This window comes from Malaclemys terrapin, chromosome 7, assembly GCF_027887155.1.
Source record: "Malaclemys terrapin pileata isolate rMalTer1 chromosome 7, rMalTer1.hap1, whole genome shotgun sequence".
In the NCBI taxonomy this organism is placed as follows: Eukaryota; Metazoa; Chordata; order Testudines; family Emydidae; genus Malaclemys; species Malaclemys terrapin.
This window is the reverse complement of record NC_071511.1, coordinates 52,201,798-52,216,713: the sequence shown is the minus strand read 5'-3', so window position 1 is coordinate 52,216,713 and position 14,916 is coordinate 52,201,798. Positions and strand designations below refer to the sequence as shown.

The 14,916-nt window shown below is 51.0% G+C and overlaps 1 long non-coding RNA gene across 1 annotated transcript; it reads left to right on the top strand.

Moving 5' to 3' along the window:
* Nucleotides 1-5,143: 5,143 nt before the first annotated feature.
* Nucleotides 5,144-14,856, top strand: LOC128840518 (uncharacterized). The gene is made up of 3 exons (XR_008445662.1): nucleotides 5,144-7,839; nucleotides 13,535-13,681; nucleotides 14,066-14,856. It is a non-coding gene; the product is annotated as an uncharacterized LOC128840518 (long non-coding RNA).
* Nucleotides 14,857-14,916: the final 60 nt, after the last annotated feature.

Genomic DNA, 14,916 nt, shown 5'->3' with positions numbered 1-14,916 from the left:
TTAGGGTGGTGGCCAGGATGTATGGGACCCGGCCCACCTCCCCCATTCTACTCCCAGCCCCTCTTGGTCCCCAGCCAGACACACGTGAGTCACTCTGAACTCCAGGGCTGCCAGGTGCCCGTATCCCAGCAAAGGCCCCTGGTGCCACTCATACAGGTGTCAGCTGCAGGGTGCCATTGGGCTGCGTGTCTGCCATGCCCATGACAGCGTGGCTGCGGCACCTGCCCAGCTCCCCAGGATTTTGGGCTGTGGAGCACGGCTCCAAATGTGGGGTGCTCACGGCCTGGTGCTCCCAGCCCCTGCGGCAGCATCCCTGGGCTCAGGGTGGCCATATGTACACCTGTGCACACAACTCATCTTTGGGAGCCAGCCTTTGGCTTGTCATGGAGCCCCAGGAGTGGCACTACACCTCATCCTTGGAGGGTCCCCTCAGTGTGCCAGAGCCCAGGGCAGGGCACCTCTGAGGCTGAGCCCCAGCCTGCCTGCTTCACCCAGTTGCTCTGCCCAGCAAGTCCTGGTCTACATTGCAAAGTGAGGTCTGGGTGAATCCGTGTGTGTGTCTATGTTCACACCTTTCTCCCGCTACCCAGGACAGCAACGCTGTAACAACACTGCAAGAACAGCTCAGTGGGTTGAGTATTGGCCTGCTAAACTCAGGATTGTGAGTTCAATCCTTGAGGGGGCCATTTAGGGATCTCAGGCAAAAAAATCTGTCTGGGGATTAGTCCTGCTTTGAGCAGGGGGTTAGACCAGATGAGGTCCCTTCTAACCCTCATGTTCTATTACAGAATGTGTGACCCTAGTAGTTCTCCTACACCCATCCCACAGTGCCCCTGTCCCCATGATAGCACCAGTCCTGATTCTGACCTCCACTGCCTGGGGGGCACAGAGTCTGGAAGCCCTTCTCCCACCTTTTAACCTCCTGCATGGTTCTGAAATGCCTTTTTCTGAGTGCTCACCTTAAGTGAGCACAGCTGACAGCTCACGCTTGTTGTGTGTACCTGCCCAACCACCCAGGCCAGCTCCACACACCCAGAACTGCTTAGATGCACTCCTGCCTGGAGCTACTGGAGTTCCTGAGCTGGCAGGGAGAAGAGGCTGTGCAGGCCCAGCTACGGCCCATCACGTTGCACAGGGGCTGCAGGAGAAGGGGCATGCAGTGCCATGCAATGGATGGCAATCAGATATTTGGTAGTGCCTCACAGACCTGCTGCTTATACGAGCTCCATGCCCACCAACACCTCAGAGACCACTGGGGACACCTTGGAGGAGACCCCAGCTGTGAACAGCGAGGCAGGAGAGGAGGAGGAGGAGGGAGACATGGCAGGGGGCCAGGCACTGATTGAAACTGCAGTGTTTAGCCAGTCCTGCCAAGCCAACATGGATGAGGCTGCTGAGCATGGGAAAGGGAGCGCAGGGAAGTATCTACATACATTTGTGATTAAATGGGATTTGTTTTAATGTTTTGTGTGAATAATGTGTGTGCCTCAATTTTCCCTATGTGTTGCACAAGTATCTAGTGGGTGGGACAGGTGTGTGTGATCTGTGATCAAGCAGAGGCCACTAAAGCAGTGGCTCTCAGTCAGGGGTTCACAGAAGTCTTCCAAGGGGTACATCAACTCATCTAGATATTTGCCTAGTTTTACCACAGGCTACATAAAAAACTAGTGAAATCAGTACAAATTAAAATTTCATACCGACAAAATGAGAACTCTAGTAATAGAGTGCTGTGACATTTTTGTATTTTTATGTCAGATTTTGTAAGCAAATAGTTTCTAAGTGAGGTGAAACTTGGGGCACGCAAGAGAAATCAGACTCCTAAAGGGGGACAGCAGTCTGGAAAGGTTAAGAGCCACTGGACTAGAGGGCAGGTGTGGCTACCTGGGCACAGACAACTGATGGCCAGGGCCCATCCTCTGCAGGAGTGAGCCGGAGGCAGAGGTGAGCTGGAGCCGGTTTGCACCGTTTCGCAGGAACCGGTTGTTAAATTTAGAAGCCCTTTTAGAACCGGTTGTCCAACCGGTTCTAAAAGGGCTTTTAAATTTAAAGTGGTGCCTTAGGCACTGACTCCGTGGGTGCTCCGGCAGCTCCCCGTCCCGCCCCTGGCCCCAGCTTACCTCCGCTCCGCCTCCATCTCCTCCTCCTCCCCCCTCAAACGCTCTGCCCCGCTTCTCCTCCCCCCTGCTTCCAGAGAATCAGCTGTTCACGCGGGAAGCCTGGGAGGGCTGAGAAGCAAGCGGCGGCTTCGCGCTCAGGCCCAGGGAGGCAGAGACGGCGTGGGGGTGAGCTGGGGCGGGGGGGGCGCGAGGAGGGCTGCCCGCACTGCGGCAGGTAATCCCCTGCTCCCCCCCAGCTACGCTACCCCGCCTCTAGGAGCCAGAGGGACCTGCTGGATGCTTCCCGGGAGCTGCCCCAGGTAAGCACCGCCGGGACTTCGACTCCCCACCTCACCCCGGCAGGTCCCTCTGGCTCTTAGGGGCGGGTCAGGGTGGGCACCCCCTATGGTGGCCCACGAGACCCTCCTGCCTGGCTGCTGAGCTCCCGGCTGGGGACGCTAGTCCCTGGCTGTTCCCCCTTCCCCGCAGCTTCATCTCTCCCCGCTGCCAGCGCATGCGCTGGGCAGCGGGCTGCGAGCTCAGCCTGACCCGGTGCTCCAGGCGCTGCGCGGCAGCGGCATGGCCTGGCTCCAGCCGAGCAGTGCGGCCTGGCTCCAGCCGAGCAGCATGGCTGTAGCGCTGCCAGCCACAGTGCTCCATGTGGTGCGCGGTGGCGGTGGCCTGACCCGGCTCCAGCTGAGCGGCGCGGTTTTAGCGCCACCAGCCACCTCCAGGCAGCGCGGTAATGGAGCAGGGAGGGGGTGTTGGATAGAGGGCAGGGGAGTTCGGGGTGGTGGGGTGGATAGGGGTCAGGGAGCGGTCAGAGGGTGGGGAACAGGGCAGTCAGGAAGAAGCAGGGGTTGGATGGGGCGGTGGGAGGCAGTCAGAGGCAGGGGTTCCAGGGGCAGTCAGGGGACAGAGAGAAGGGATGGTTGGATGGGGCAGGGGTTCTGGGGGGCCATCAGGAATGAGAGGAGGGATTGGATGGGGTGATGGGGGGCAGTCAGGGGACAGGGAAGGGGGGTGGATGGGGCAGAGGTCCCGGGGAGGGGCATCAAGGAACACGGGGGGTGGATGGGGCAGGGGTCCCGGGGGGGGCGTCAAGAAACGCGGGGGGTTGGATGGGGCAGGAGTCCCGGGGGGTGGGAGCGGGCCACGGCCCCCTTGTGGGGTGAGGAGGGAATCGGTTGTTAAGATTTTGGCAGCTCATCACTGGCCAGAGGTGAGAACAAAGCAAGAGGTGGAGGCCAGGGGACCGGTTTTCTCGGGAAAGAGACAAAGGCTGATGAGGGGGCACTAGGCGTGACTGTGGGGAGGCCGCTGGAAGCCAGTCAGTCTCCTGGTTTGGGACTGGGGGGGGGGAATCCCCCAAGATGGATTTTGCTGTAACTTCCTGCTTTTGGTGCTAAAAAGCTCTATTCTATGCTGTGTTCCACACAACTAATAAACCTTTTGTTTTACACATGCTGCAAGTCATGGCTAACTGCGGAGTGGGGTGCAGGGCCCCTCTGGGGGTGTGTGAGGCTTCCCCAGGTGGCCCATCCAGGGGGTCTCATTGCAGGGAGCTCATGGTGAGAACAGGTGCTTTTCTGCAAAACTGTTGGTTAGCCAGTCGGTCCCCAGCCTGTAGCGGTGCATGGGATTCTTCCTTCCCAAGTGCAGGACTCTGCACTTGTCCTTGTTGAACCTCATCAGGTTTCTTTTGGCCCAATCCTCCAATTTGTCTAGGTCACTCTGGACCCTATCTCTACCCTCCAGCATAGCTACCTCTCACCCCAGCTTAGTGTCATCTGCGATCTTGCTGAGGGTGCAATCTATCACATAATCCAGATCATTAATAAAGATGTTGAACAAAACCGGCCCCAGGACCAACCTCTGGGGCACTCCACTTGATACCGGCTGCCAACTAGACATCGAGCCGTTGATTACTACCGGTTGAGCCTGACAATCTAGCCAGCTTATAGTCCACTTGCACATGTCTACACTTGCATTGGTCTCCCCACTCCCAACAGCGGCCCACTACGCCAACAGTAACACCACCTCTCCGAGCAGCACAGAGCCTTGGTCGATGTACGGAGGGCGACACAGTGCCAGTGTAATTACGCTGATCCTAACAATCCTCCAGCAGCTGCTTCCCACAATGCCCCACACTGACTACTCAGGTCATCATGGGAGCTCCACTGCCCAGGGCACATGGAGAACAGAAACTCCCCAGCCCTTTAAAGCCCTGTGAATTTTTGAACTGCCTTTTCCTGATTGCCTGGCTTGGTGAGCACACCCAGCAGCTCTCCCTTACTGTGTCCAGCTGCCCAGACGACCCCCCCCCAGCCACATGCTCCAGACACACTCCTGTCTGGAGTAAGCTGGGATATTGGATCACCTGAGCCTGTGGGGAGGAGAGGCTCAGCATAGAAACATGGCCATGCATGCGCAGATAGCTTGGGGGATGGAGGAGAAGAGCTACAACAGGGACTAGCAGCGGAGCCGTGTGAAAGCCCAGGAGCTGCGGCAGGCGTACCAGGAGGCCAGGGAGGCTGACAATCGATCTCGTGCTGAGCTGCAGGCCTGCCGCTTTTACAGCTGCAAGCAAGCCATCCTTGGTGAAGACCCACACAGACACACAGCACCCTGGAGGAGAAGGCGGTGGAGGAGGAGGAGTATGGGGACAGGCGACTGGGGATCTAGCTGTGCAGCGAGCCAGGACCTGGTTTTGCCTCCACCGCAGTCCTGGCAGCCAAGTCTGGGTGAGCCTGCTGCAAGGGAAGGAACCTCGGGTCAGCATGTAGATAAATGTTCTGTTACAAGGTGGCCCTCACAGTACCAGGACACAGCTTTTGACTTTTCATTAATTGCCTGGTGCTAGAAGAGGGAGTAGTACAACTGAGAGAGGTAGAGCTGCTATCTGCTTTTCATTCCCCGCTAGCTGGGGGTGGGTGGGTGGGGATGTGGAGCAGTTTGTTTAGATACACAGCATGTCCTGTGAATCCTCTGTAGAGATCTAGATAAAGCTTTCCTGGAGGTTCTCTGCAATCCTCCACCAAAGAGTTCTGGGCAGAGCAGCCTTATTTCTTCCACGGCAGGACATTTTCCTCCATCACTCAGCAATAACTTCAGCAGGCACCCTTGCAGTGCACAGGCTAGCAGCATATGGGCCCAGGCGGCTTTGGACACCAGCAGCAGCTCTGCTCTGTGTGCCTTTGTTAGCCTCAGGAGTGAAAGATCCGCTAAAATCCCCACAACCTGTGTGGTGCCAAGATTCAGTGCCAATGCCCTGTACTGCTAGATCTAGAGAAAACTTAGTCCTGACTTGAGTGCAGGGGACTGGACTAGACAACCTCTCGAGGTCCCTTCCAGTCCTACGATTCTATGATTCTATGATTCATTCCAGCGAGCAATTCCCCATTTCTCCCGCGCCCGAGGGCCACACTCACCAGGGCTGCACTGTGACCGTGCACAAGCCACTCCCAAGCAGAAGGGAGAATGTCAAGTTCACCAAGTTAAGGGTGCAGGCAAGTGAATTCAGCATCTTAACTTTTGCTTTCTCCAGTGAACAGACTGACAATGGTACCTGTGTGTTTACTGTTTTACCTGCGGCTGCTGCCACTGCGGCCTGCAGGGTCTCTCCCTCCGCACCCACAGAATGCCTGTGCCAGATGAGAAGAAAGAAGAGGATTCAGGATGGCATATTCCAGAAGATCCTGCAAGCCAGGGCTGCATCACACTGTGAGCACAGGGCCTGGAGGGTGAACACTGCAGACAGCCTGGAGAAGGAAAGAGAGGCCCAGGAGTCCAAGCAGAAAAAGGACAGGGCGATGCACCAGGATATAATGAATCATAGAATATCAGGGTTGGAAGGGACCTCAGGAGGTCATCTAGTACAACCCCCTGCTCAAAGCAGGATCAAAACAAACTGAATCATCCCAACCAGGGCTTTGTCAATCCTGACCTTAAAAACCTCATCAGGCAGCAAATACAGACACTGCAGTCTCTGGTGGACCTGCAGGTTCAACAATCCCGGGCTCACCTCCCTCTGCATCCCACTGAGAACTCAATATCAGGACCTTCCTACACCCCCCTCAACATCCCACGTGGCATCAGGAGTCAGTGCAGTACCCCTCCACTCCACCCCAGTCGACAGTAAAGACAATCAGCTTCACATACACAGACCTGGGGAAGCCAGGGCTGGTGTATGTGTAGCTGAAATGGATGGCTCTTTCCCCTTTCTAAGTTTTGGTCTCTTAATTTATTAAGTTTTTAATGTATTTGTTTTAACATTGCACAGAGGTTTTGTTTTTTGCACTGATTTTGTTACAGAATAAATTTCTATTATTTGGAGCATAATTTACCTTTATTAGTTCACAACACATGCTGCCTAGCGCTCAGCAGTTCTGAAAGGACCCAATGACCTGTTACTGCCCAGAGTCACATGACTCATAACATCATTCACAAACACAATGAATAGGTGCATTGACAGTGTTATATCCCTACATCTACTGCAACCACCACCTCATTCCTACCAGGCCACAAAAGAATAAGGCCAGGCAGAGCACACTGCAGCAACACACACTGTTCTGGCTCACTGTTAAAATGGTCTGTCAAAGCCTCCCTGAGCCTTATAGCTCTGTGCTGAGCTCTTGTAATAGTCCTTTTGTCTGGTGGTTCAAACTCAGCAGACAAACGCTCCACCTCCACCCTGCAGCCCAAGGGGAAACTTTTCCCCCTTTGCCTCACAGAGATGATGCAGGACAGAGCAGGCAGCTACAACCATTGGAATATTTTTCTCACTGAGGGCCAATCTTGTAAGTAAACACCACCACGAGCCTTCAGTCAACCAAAGGCACATTCAACTGTCATTCTACACCTGCTGAGCCTGTAGTTGAAGTGCTTCTTGGTGCCTCAAGGTGGCTGGCGTACAGCTTTGTGAGCGATGGGAGCAAGGGGTAGGCTGGGTCTCGCAGAATGATTGCTGGCATTGCAATATCACCAATAGTAATCTGCCATTCAGGAAGGAAAGTCCTGTTTGCAGCCTTCTGAACAGTCCTGTGTTCTTAAAGATGTGAGTCTCATGCACCTTCCCTAATCAACCAACACTGATGTTGGTGAAGCATCCCCGATGATCCACCAGCACTTGCATGACCATAGAAAAGTAGCCCTCTCTGTTGATTCACTCCGTGGCATGGAAGTCTGTGTCAAAGTAGGGATATGGATGCCATCTATTGCCCCACCGCAGTTTGAGAACCCCATTGCTGCAAAACCCTCCACTAAGTCCTGCACATTGCCGAGTGTCACAGGCCTGCACAGCAGGAGGCAGTTAGTGGCCCTGCATGCTTTCATCACAACAACCCCTATGGTGGATTTCCCGACTGACCAGTAGCAGTGGCTGGGAGCTGTAAGGGGAACCATATTTCCCAAAGAGAAAATGGGATTCCCCCAGCCACTGACCCGAACCCCTTTCCCCTCCCCTGCTCCCCACGAGGCTGTTGCCTGTCGCTGGAACCTTGCGGGGCCCCCGGGACTGAAGCAGAAAATGTCAAAGTTGTCTCTGGAAGTCATGGATTCCGTGACTTCCATGATATAAACGTAGCCTTAATTATCATGTTCCCCACTCATTTGGGTTTTTCTTGCAGCTCTGCAAATACTCCAGGATCATGTGTCCTGTGCTTGCAGCGCTCATGACAATAGTGCAGAGCTGTGCAGGCTCCAGACTTCTGTCAGAGATGGTGGACAGCAAGGAGGGACACAGGTTTGTGGGATTTTTAAAAAAAGGCATGAAAATTATGGGATACAGATAACATTATGGGATGGAAACAACAAGGAGTCTGGTGGCACCTTAAAGACTAACAGATGTATTTGGGCATAAGCTTTCGTGGGTAAAAACCTCACTTCTTCAGATTATGGGATGGAGACAGTTGCACACTGGGAAGCTGACCCCTTGCTCCCAGTCACCCCTGTGTGACTCATTTCTGCCCCATCCCAAAAGACCTGGTGCTGCACAGTGGTGAATTGCACAGTGAGATACCCACTCATGGTGTGCTGCACTCTGCATTGACACAAGCACTCCTGGTGAGTACGTGCACCACCAACACAAAGAGCCATGTGTGCATGCGCACAAACGATGTACTAACTGCAGCGGCTGTATGCCGATGTAACTCAAGTCAACAGAAGTGTGTAGTGTAGATGTGGCCTTAGACTGTCAGCAGGGCAGGGGCTGTCTCTTTGTTCTGGGTGTGTCCAGCACCTGTGGCTCAGCCCCTACAGCTCTCAGTACAATAGCTGGGGTTCAAGTGATGAGGTTGCAGCCTGGGGAGAGGAGGCCACAGGGAAATGGGGTGGGCCAGGAGCCCCAGGAATTGCTGTCTGTGGTGAGGTGCCTGGAGTGAAGGGGCTGACAGGGGATTGACTCCCCCGCTTGGAAGAGATTCCAACCCTGGAGAATCAAACCCTGGACTTCATGAGCTGACCACTTCTGGGTGCACCTCCCCCTGGGCAGCGGCTCCCCACAGAACAAGCCATTTCCCCTATGACCAGCACCACAGGCACTGCTGTAGGGCTAGGACTTAACTCACCCATAGATTCATAGATTCATAGATTCTAGGACTGGAAGGGACCTCGAGAGGTCATCGAGTCCAGTCCCCTGCCCGCATGGCAGGACCAAATACTGTCTAGACCATCCCTGATAGACATTTATCTAACCTACTCTTAAATATCTCCAGAGATGGAGATTCCACAACCTCCCTAGGCAATTTATTCCAGTGTTTAACCACCCTGACAGTTAGGAACTTTTTCCTAATGTCCAACCTAGACCTCCCTTGCTGCAGTTTAAACCCATTGCTTCTGGTTCTATCCTTAGAGGCTAAGGTGAACAAGTTTTCTCCCTCCTCCTTATGACACCCTTTTAGATACCTGAAAACTGCTATCATGTCCCCTCTCAGTCTTCTCTTTTCCAAACTAAACAAACCCAATTCTTTCAGCCTTCCTTCATAGGTCATGTTCTCAAGACTTTTAATCATTCTTGTTGCTCTTCTCTGGACCCTTTCCAATTTCTCCACATCTTTTTTAAAATGCGGCGCCCAGAACTGGACACAATACTCCAGCTGAGGCCTAACCAGAGCAGAGTAGAGTGGAAGAATGACTTCTCGTGTCTTGCTCACAACACACCTGTTAATACATCCCAGGATCATGTTTGCTTTTTTTGCAACAGCATCACACTGTTGACTCATATTTAGCTTGTGGTCCACTATAACCCCTAGATCCCTTTCTGCCGTACTCCTTCCTAGACAGTCTCTTCCCATTCTGTATGTGTGAAACTGATTGTTCCTTCCTAAGTGGAGCACTTTGCATTTGTCTTTGTTAAACTTCATCCTGTTTAACTCAGCCCATTTCTCCAATTTGTCCAGATCATTTTGAATTATGACCCTGTCCTCCAAAGCAGTTGCAATCCCTCCCAGTTTGGTATCATCCGCAAACTTAATAAACGTACTTTCTATGCCAATATCTAAGTCGTTGATGAAGATATTGAACAGAGCCGGTCCCAAAACAGACCCCTGCGGTACCCCACTCGTTACGCCTTTCCAGCAGGATAACAACTCTCTGAGTACGGTTATCCAGCCAGTTATGCACCCACCTTATAGTAGCCCCATCTAAATTGTATTTGCCTAGTTCATCGATAAGAATATCATGCGAGACTGTATCAAATGCCTTACTAAAGTCTAGGTATACCACATCCACAGCTTCACCCTTATCCACAAGGCTCGTTATCCTATCAAAGAAAGCTATCAGATTGGTTTGACATGATTTGTTCTTCACAAATCCATGCTGGCTGTTCCCTATCACCTTACCACCTTCCAAGTGTTTGCAGATGATTTCCTTAATTACTTGCTCCATTATCTTCCCTGGCACAGAAGTTAGACTAACTGGTCTGTAGTTTCCTGGGTTGTTTTTATTTCCCTTTTTATAGATGGGCACTATATTTGCCCTTTTCCAGTCTTCTGGAATCTCTCCCGTCTCCCATGACTTTCCAAAGATAATAGCTAGAGGCTCAGATACCTCCTCTATTAGCTCCTTGAGTATTCTAGGATGCATTTCATCAGGCCCGGGTGACTTGCAGGCATCTAACTTTTCTAAGTGATTTTTAACTTGTTCTTTTTTTATTTTATCCGCTAAACCTACCCCCTTCCCATTAGCATTCACTATGTTAGGCATTCCTTCAGACTTCTCGGTGAAGACCGAAACAAAGAAGTCATTAAGCATCTCTGCCATTTCCAAGTTTCCTGTTACTGTTTCTCCCTCTTCACTAAGCAGTGGGCCTACCCTGTCTTTGGTCTTCCTCTTGCTTCTAATGTATTGATAAAAAGTCTTCTTGTTTCCTTTTATTCCCATAGCTAGTTTGAGCTCATTTTGTGCCTTTGCCTTTCTAATCTTGCCCCTGCATTCCTGTGTTGTTTGCCTATATTCATCTTTTGTAATCCGTCCTAGTTTCCATTTTTTATATGACTCCTTTTTATTTTTTAGATCGTGCAAGATCTCGTGGTTAAGCCAAGGTGGTCTTTTGCCACATTTTCTATCTTTCCTAACCAGCGGAATAGCTTGCTTTTGGGCCCTTAATAGTGTCCCTTTGAAAAACTGCCAACTTTCCTCAGTCGTTTTTCCCCTCAGTCTTGATTCCCATGGGACCTTACCTATCAGCTCTCTGAGCTTACCAAAATCTGCCTTCCTGAAATCCATTGTCTCTATTTTGCTGTTCTCCCTTCTACCCTTCCTTAGAATTGCAAACTCTATGATTTCATGATCACTTTCACCCAAGCTGCCTTCTACTTTCAAATTCTCAACGAGTTCCTCCCTATTTGTTAAAATCAAGTCTAGAACAGCTTCCCCCCAGTAGCTTTTTCAACCTTCTGAAATAAAAAGTTGTCTCCAATGCAGTCCAAGAATTTGTTGGATAGTCTGTGCCCCGCTGTGTTATTTTCCCAACATATATCCGGATAGTTGAAGTCCCCCATCACCACCAAATCTTGGGCTTTGGATGATTTTGTTAGTTGCTTGAAAAAAGCCTCATCCACCTCTTCCACCTGGTTAGGTGGCCTGTAGTAGACTCCTAGCATGACATCTCCCTTGTTTTTTGCCCCTTTTAGCCTAACCCAGAGACTCTCAACACTTCCGTCTCCTATGTCCATCTCTACCTCAGCCCATAAACCAGCCTTGATCTGCCTTGGGTGAAACTCAGGGATTTCAGCACTGCGATTAAGAAAAAATGCTCTGCTGCCACCGAGCGCCCCCAGCTCAGGAATATCCCTAACAATAGTTATAACACCAAGGGCTGTAGAGCCCCCCCCCCCCCCCCCCCCGAGGCCCTGGGAAATGTAGGGAGGAAACAGAAAGACCCAAACAAATGGTAAAATAGTTAAGCTAAGCTCGGACGATCTGCACAGACAGAAAAACAGAGAATATCATAAATAAGTTACAATTAGGGCATAAGAGATAAAAAATGTAAAAAAGACTTGAGCAGTAAGGAGAAAACATAGGTGCTAGTGCACAATTGGTTCCGTTTTGTTACCTAGGGATATCGAATAGTATGATAGGATAGTGAGGGTAAAGGAGGGAACTAGTTTTACCTACAGAATGTAAATGAAAAACAATGTTCTCTGGGAACCATCTCTGGACTGCAGTTTAACATCAAGCTGCTGGAACTCTGACCCCTCTGCACGACTGTGACGTACAGAGACATCGCTGGGAACCCCCAGACGAATGAATCCTGACTGGTCATCGGGTGAAATTTGTCTCTATATTGGGAGTGTTGAGCATAAGAGATGTTCTTGGTATATGTATTGTGTGTGTGTTGCTAATAAATAGATGTTTAGAGCACAGCTGTGTAAGGTTCATTTGCTGGGAAAAGGGCCCGCAGACCTGTAGAGCCCTGAGCCCCATGGAAAAGGGGGGGGGGGGTACTTAAATTGTCCAGGTTTCTCCCTGAGCCCCAGGGGTAAGGTGTGATGCTGCATGGAATATGGGGAACACCTTGTGATATTGATACCAATATTATAAAATTACAAGGAATCTGACAGATATGCCATGTAAAGTATCTGTGAAAATGTTATGATTTGTCAAGTATGATGATCTAGTTCAGGGGGCGGCAACGTTTGGCACGCGGCTCGCCAGGGTAAGCACCTGGCGGGCAAGGCCAGTTTACCTGCTGATGTGACAGGTTTGGCTGATTGTGGCCCCCACTGGCCGCGGTTCGCCATCCCGGGGCCAACGGGGCGGTGGGAAGCCGCGGCCAGCACATCCCTCGCCCGCGCTGCTTCCCACCGCCCCTACTGGCCCGGGACGGCAAACTGTGGCCAGTGGGGGCCGCGATTGGCTGAACCTGCCGCGTCAGCAGGTAAATAAACTGGCCCGTCCCATCAGGGTGCTTACCCTGGCGAGCCGTGTGCCAAACGTTGCCGACCCCTGATCTAGTTTATATGTTTGTATCAACCTTTGTATTGTGAAAAGCGACAAAGAGTCCTGTGGCACCTTATAGACTAACAGAAGTATTGGAACATAAGCTTTTGTGGGTGAATACCCACTTCAATCAGACGCATGTGGTGGAAATTTCCAGAGGCAGGTATAAATATGCAGGCAGGAATCAATCTAGAGATTACGAGGTTAGTTCAATCAGGGAGGATGAGGCCCTCTTCTAGCAGTTGAGGTATGAACACCAAGGGAGGAGAAACTGCTTTTGTACTTGGCTAGCCATTCACAGTCTTTGTTTAATCCTGATCTGATGGTGTCAAATTTGCAAATGAACTGAAGTTCAGCAGTTTCTCTTTGGAGTCTGGTTCTGAAGTTTTTTTTGCTGCAGGATGGCTACCTTTAAATCTGCTATTGTGTGTCCAGGGAGGCTGAAGTGTTCTCCTCCAGGTTTTTGTATATTGCCATTCCTAATATCTGACTTGTGTTCATTTACCCTTTTACATAGGGATTGTCCAGTTTGGCCGATGTACATAGCAGAGGGGCATTGCTGGCACATGATAGCGTATATTACATTGGTGGACGTACAAGTGAATGAACCGGTGATGATGTGGCTGATCTGGTTAGGTCCTGTGATGGTGTTGCTGGTGTAAATACATGGGCAGAGTTGGCATTGAGGCTTGTTGCATGAATTGGTTCCTGAGTTAGTTACTATGGTGCGGTGCATGGTTGCTGGTGAGAATATGCTTAAGGTTGGCGGGCTGTCTGTGGGTGAGGACTGGCCTGCCTCCCAAGGCCTGTGAAAGCAAGGGATCGTTGTCCACGATGGGTTGTAGATCACTGATGATGCGTTGGAGAGGTTTTAGCTGAGGACTGTAGGTGATGGCCAGTGGAGTTCTGTTGGTTTCTTTCTTGGGCTTGTCTTGCGGCAGGAGGCTTCTGGGTACATGTCTGGCTCTGTTGATTTGTTTCCTTATTTCCTCATGCAGGTATCATAGTTTTGAGAATGCTTGGTGAAGATCTTGTAGGTGTTGGTCTCTGTCTGAGGGGTTGGAGCAAATGCGGTTATACCTCAGCGCTTGGCTGTAGATGATGGATCGTGTGGTGTGTCCAGGATGGAAGCTGGAGGCATGAAGGTAGGCATAATGGTCGGTGGATTTTCGGTATAGGATGGTATTGTGAGTTACAGATATGCATGATATATCTGTTTCAAAACTTATGCTGTGTTTCTGGGTGACACCCCCAGATAGATTGGCATCAGCACTGCCCTAGCCTATTCAATGGCCCATCAAGGGTCATCAGCTATACAATGAACCCATTGAAAAAGCCAGGGACTACACCTTATAAGTCAGCAAACCATGTAGGGGCTTGAACTTTATGGACAGAACTCAAAGGCTTCTCCATGCCATGTGCTGGGCAGCTTGTGTTTGAAACAAAGGACGCACAAGCCACATGGCAGACTATAAAAGGCAGCTGCATCTTCTCCATTTTGTCTTCATTCCTGCTTCTTACCTCTGGAGGAACTTTTCTACAAACGAAGCTCTGAACGAAGGACTGAATGAGCCATCCCAGCTGTGGACGTGTTCCAGAGGGACTTTCAAGCCAGCAAACTCAGCAATACAGCTAAGAACATGATATATGGACTTTGAAGTCTCGGTATGTATCTGACTGCTTCACCACTTAACAACTCTCTTCTTGTTCTTTCTTTTTTCTTTATAATAATCTTTAATTTTAGATACTAAAGGATTGATTAGCAGCATGGTATTTTGGGTAAGTTCCAAACGAATATTGACCTGGTAACATGGCTGGCCCTTTGGGGTCAGAATATTTTGTATATGTGAGCAGAGCTTTTAAACAACTTCTCGCTGTACTGGACCTAGGTCCTGACTGGGGGCCAGAGAACTGGAATGTAATAAAGGCAGCTGTGTGATTCAGTGTTAACCATCTGTTTTGGGAGTATCTGCTCTGCCTTTTGCAGTCTGCCCTGACCTTGACATTTTCAGTGAGGGCTGCCCTGGCACCCCGGGTCACATAAGGATAGGTGCCTTACACCCTGAGCCCTTGGAAGGAAAAGGGTGGGGGTGCATAAATTGACTGGTTCATGCCTTGAACCCTCCATAGGGTATAGGCAGGGTGCTCTAGATTGTGCAGGTAACACTGCCTTCCTCTCATTCACCCTCATGAGCCTCCCCCACAGCTCTCCTGAAACCTGGCCTTGTCCTCTCTATGGACAATGGCCCTTCAGCTCCAGCTCCCCTCTTCTAAGAGCTGAGGGAAGGCTGGGTTGGGCACAGGCAGCCCCCAAACTGGGCTGTAGGGAAGTGACAATGCCCAGGCAGGGCAGAAGGGATGGCATGTGCCAGCCAGGCTC